General features: G+C 54.8%; 1 non-coding gene across 1 annotated transcript in view; it reads left to right on the top strand.

Annotated features, from left to right (window-relative positions):
• The first annotated feature begins 3,706 nt into the window (after positions 1-3,706).
• The window catches only part of LOC144413331 (small subunit ribosomal RNA), a 1,810-nt gene continuing 516 nt past the window's right edge, over positions 3,707-5,000 (top strand). The window contains exon 1 of the ribosomal RNA XR_013469365.1: positions 3,707-5,000. This exon is cut by the window's right edge and continues 516 nt beyond it. This is a non-coding gene — a ribosomal RNA (small subunit ribosomal RNA).

The raw sequence follows: 5,000 nt of genomic DNA, 5'->3' as shown, positions 1-5,000 counted from the left end.
CTCGGTGGCTGGCGGGCGAGAGAGTGCTGCGTCGCCGGCATCGGCGTCGAAAGAAGCCGAGCCGAAAAAAGTTAAAGTACAAACGTGCAAGCATACTAACCTAACCCTAGGTAAGGCATGTCAGAGCGAAAGACAGTAATTTCGAATGAGCCAAGAAAGAGCGGTGCGGGGCCGGTCGGAGCGCACCCTTTCTCGGTGGCTGGCGGGCGAGAGAGTGCTGCGTCGCCGGCATCGGCGTCGAAAGAAGCCGAGCCGAAAAAAGTTAAAGTACAAACGTGCAAGCATACTAACCTAACCCTAGGTAAGGCATGTCAGAGCGAAAGACAGTAATTTCGAATGAGCCAAGAACGAGCGGTGCGGGGCCGGTCGGAGCGCACCCTTTTCTCGGTGGCTGGCGGGCGAGAGAGTGCTGCGTCGCCGGCATCGGCGTCGAAAGAAGCCGAGCCGAAAAAAGTTAAAGTACAAACGTGCAAGCATACTAACCTAACCCTAGGTAAGGCATGTCAGAGCGAAAGACAGTAATTTCGAATGAGCCAAGAAAGAGCGGTGCGGGGCCGGTCGGAGCGCACCCTTTTCTCGGTGGCTGGCGGGCGAGAGAGTGCTGCGTCGCCGGCATCGGCGTCGAAAGAAGCCGAGCCGAAAAAAGTTAAAGTACAAACGTGCAAGCATACTAACCTAACCCTAGGTAAGGCATGTCAGAGCGAAAGACAGTAATTTCGAATGAGCCAAGAAAGAGCGGTGCGGGGCCGGTCGGAGCGCACCCTTTTCTCGGTGGCTGGCGGGCGAGAGAGTGCTGCGTCGCCGGCATCGGCGTCGAAAGAAGCCGAGCCGAAAAAAGTTAAAGTACAAACGTGCAAGCATACTAACCTAACCCTAGGTAAGGCATGTCAGAGCGAAAGACAGTAATTTCGAATGAGCCAAGAAAGAGCGGTGCGGGGCCGGTCGGAGCGCACCCTTTTCTCGGTGGCTGGCGGGCGAGAGAGTGCTGCGTCGCCGGCATCGGCGTCGAAAGAAGCCGAGCCGAAAAAAGTTAAAGTACAAACGTGCAAGCATACTAACCTAACCCTAGGTAAGGCATGTCAGAGCGAAAGACAGTAATTTCGAATGAGCCAAGAAAGAGCGGTGCGGGGCCGGTCGGAGCGCACCCTTTTCTCGGTGGCTGGCGGGCGAGAGAGTGCTGCGTCGCCGGCATCGGCGTCGAAAGAAGCCGAGCCGAAAAAAGTTAAAGTACATACGTGCAAGCATACTAACCTAACCCTAGGTAAGGCATGTCAGAGCGAAAGACAGTAATTTCAAATGAGCCAAGAAAGAGCGGTGCGGGGCCGGTCGGAGCGCACCCTTTTCTCGGTGGCTGGCGGGCGAGAGAGTGCTGCGTCGCCGGCATCGGCGTCGAAAGAAGCCGAGCCGAAAAAAGTTAAAGTACAAACGTGCAAGCATACTAACCTAACCCTAGGTAAGGCATGTCAGAGCGAAAGACAGTAATTTCGAATGAGCCAAGAAAGAGCGGTGCGGGGCCGGTCGGAGCGCACCCTTTTCTCGGTGGCTGGCGGGCGAGAGAGTGCTGCGTCGCCGGCATCGGCGTCGAAAGAAACCGAGCCGAAAAAAGTTAAAGTACAAACGTGCAAGCATACTAACCTAACCCTAGGTAAGGCATGTCAGAGCGAAAGACAGTAATTTCGAATGAGCCAAGAAAGAGCGGTGCGGGGCCGGTCGGAGCGCACCCTTTTCTCGGTGGCTGGCGGGCGAGAGAGTGCTGCGTCGCCGGCATCGGCGTCGAAAGAAACCGAGCCGAAAAAAGTTAAAGTACAAACGTGCAAGCATACTAACCTAACCCTAGGTAAGGCATGTCAGAGCGAAAGACAGTAATTTCGAATGAGCCAAGAAAGAGCGGTGCGGGGCCGGTCGGAGCGCACCCTTTTCTCGGTGGCTGGCGGGCGAGAGAGTGCTGCGTCGCCGGCATCGGCGTCGAAAGAAGCCGAGCCGAAAAAAGTTAAAGTACAAACGTGCAAGCATACTAACCTAACCCTAGGTAAGGCATGTCAGAGCGAAAGACAGTAATTTCGAATGAGCCAAGAAAGAGCGGTGCGGGGCCGGTCGGAGCGCACCCTTTTCTCGGTGGCTGGCGGGCGAGAGAGTGCTGCGTCGCCGGCATCGGCGTCGAAAGAAGCCGAGCCGAAAAAAGTTAAAGTACAAACGTGCAAGCATACTAACCTAACCCTAGGTAAGGCATGTCAGAGCGAAAGACAGTAATTTCGAATGAGCCAAGAAAGAGCGGTGCGGGGCCGGTCGGAGCGCACCCTTTTCTCGGTGGCTGGCGGGCGAGAGAGTGCTGCGTCGCCGGCATCGGCGTCGAAAGAAGCCGAGCCGAAAAAAGTTAAAGTACAAACGTGCAAGCATACTAACCTAACCCTAGGTAAGGCATGTCAGAGCGAAAGACAGTAATTTCGAATGAGCCAAGAAAGAGCGGTGCGGGGCCGGTCGGAGCGCACCCTTTTCTCGGTGGCTGGCGGGCGAGAGAGTGCTGCGTCGCCGGCATCGGCGTCGAAAGAAGCCGAGCCGAAAAAAGTTAAAGTACAAACGTGCAAGCATACTAACCTAACCCTAGGTAAGGCATGTCAGAGCGAAAGACAGTAATTTCGAATGAGCCAAGAAAGAGCGGTGCGGGGCCGGTCGGAGCGCACCCTTTTCTCGGTGGCTGGCGGGCGAGAGAGTGCTGCGTCGCCGGCATCGGCGTCGAAAGAAACCGAGCCGAAAAAAGTTAAAGTACAAACGTGCAAGCATACTAACCTAACCCTAGGTAAGGCATGTCAGAGCGAAAGACAGTAATTTCGAATGAGCCAAGAAAGAGCGGTGCGGGGCCGGTCGGAGCGCACCCTTTTCTCGGTGGCTGGCGGGCGAGAGAGTGCTGCGTCGCCGGCATCGGCGTCGAAAGAAGCCGAGCCGAAAAAAGTTAAAGTACAAACGTGCAAGCATACTAACCTAACCCTAGGTAAGGCATGTCAGAGCGAGAGACAGTAATTTCGAATGAGCCAAGAAAGAGCGGTGCGGGGCCGGTCGGAGCGCACCCTTTTCTCGGTGGCTGGCGGGCGAGAGAGTGCTGCGTCGCCGGCATCGGCGTCGAAAGAAACCGAGCCGAAAAAAGTTAAAGTACAAACGTGCAAGCATACTAACCTAACCCTAGGTAAGGCATGTCAGAGCGAAAGACAGTAATTTCGAATGAGCCAAGAAAGAGCGGTGCGGGGCCGGTCGGAGCGCACCCTTTTCTCGGTGGCTGGCGGGCGAGAGAGTGCTGCGTCGCCGGCATCGGCGTCGAAAGAAGCCGAGCCAAAAAAAGTTAAAGTACAAACGCGATGCTAATGAGCGAGCCGTTGTCTCGACTAATATGTAGGGGGCGTTCGATCGAGCGTCTGGCTTGAGCGCTTGTCGGCCTAGCAGAACGGTCGCATTGTTATGCCCGGGTTTTAGGCACCGCTGCAGGCGGCCGGCAGAGCTCTTGTTTGTGCGAAACTGAATGGATCGAGCCCGAGAGAGGGCGAGCAAAGAAAAAACGCAAATCGCTCCGCCTGGCACTGCCGGCGAGAGCGTGGACGTCGCGGCCAGCGACTGTCGAAGCTGAGTACGGCCGCAGGCGATCGCCTCGGTCTTAAACGAATGCGACGAGCACGCGCCGGGCGGCCCAGCAAGGGCCGAGCGCAGCTGTCGCAGCTATCTGGTTGATCCTGCCAGTAGTGATATGCTTGTCTCAAAGATTAAGCCATGCAGGTGCAAGTACGAGTTCTCGTAAAGCGAAACTGCGAATGGCTCATTAAATCAGTCTTGGTTTATTTGGTCTCGTAAGCGAAGTGGATAACTGTGGTAATTCTAGAGCTAATACATGCATTAAGCGCCGACTTCGGGAGGCGCGCTTTTATCAGATCAAAACCGACCGGGTTCGTCCTGTGACGTTTGATGACTCTGGATAACCACGCGGATCGTACGGTCTCTGCACCGACGACGTATCATTCAAGTGTCTGCCCTATCAACTGTCGAAGGTACGCTACGTGCCTACCTTTGTGATAACGGGTAACGGGGAATCAGGGTTCGATTCCGGAGAGGGAGCCTGAGAAACGGCTACCACATCCAAGGAAGGCAGCAGGCGCGCAAATTACCCATTCCCGACACGGGGAGGTAGTGACGAAAAATAACAATACAGGACTCTAACGAGGCCCTGTAATTGGAATGAGTACATCCTAAAACTCTTAACGAGTATCCATTGGAGGGCAAGTCTGGTGCCAGCAGCCGCGGTAATTCCAGCTCCAACAGTGTATGCTAAAGTTGTTGCGGTTGAAAAGCTCGTAGTTGGATTTTGGGCGAGCGCCGCCGGTCCGTCGCAAGGCGTGTCACTGGTTGCGTTCGCCTCACCTTCGGTTCTCCGTCGGTGCTCTTGACTGAGTGTCGGCGGTGGCCGATAAGTTTACTTTGAAAAAATTAGAGTGTTCAAAGCAGGCTGTTCGCCTGCATAGTGTTGCATGGAATAATGGAATAGGACCTCGGTTCTATTTTGTTGGTTTTCGGAGCACGAGGTAATGATTAAGAGGGACAGACGGGGGCGTCCGTACTCTGCCGTTAGAGGTGAAATTCTTGGATCGGCGGAAGACGAACTACTGCGAAAGCATTCGCCAAGAATGTTTTCTTTAATCAAGAGCGAAAGTCAGAGGTTCGAAGACGATCAGATACCGTCCTAGTTCTGACTATAAACGATGCCAACTAGCGATCGGGAGGCGTTACCATGACGACCTTTCCGGCAGCTTCCGGGAAACCAAAGTCTTTGGGTTCCGGGGGAAGTATGGTTGCAAAGCTGAAACTTAAAGGAATTGACGGAAGGGCACCACCAGGAGTGGAGCCTGCGGCTTAATTTGACTCAACACGGGGAAACTCACCCGGCCCGGACACAGGTAGGATTGACAGATTGAGAGCTCTTTCTTGATTCTGTGGGTGGTGGTGCATGGCCGTTCTTAGTT

Source organism: Styela clava, chromosome 15, assembly GCF_964204865.1.
Source record: "Styela clava chromosome 15, kaStyClav1.hap1.2, whole genome shotgun sequence".
Classification (NCBI taxonomy): Eukaryota; Metazoa; Chordata; class Ascidiacea; order Stolidobranchia; family Styelidae; genus Styela; species Styela clava.
Note: the sequence above shows the minus strand (reverse complement) of the source record. Positions and strands in the feature narration are given on the sequence as shown.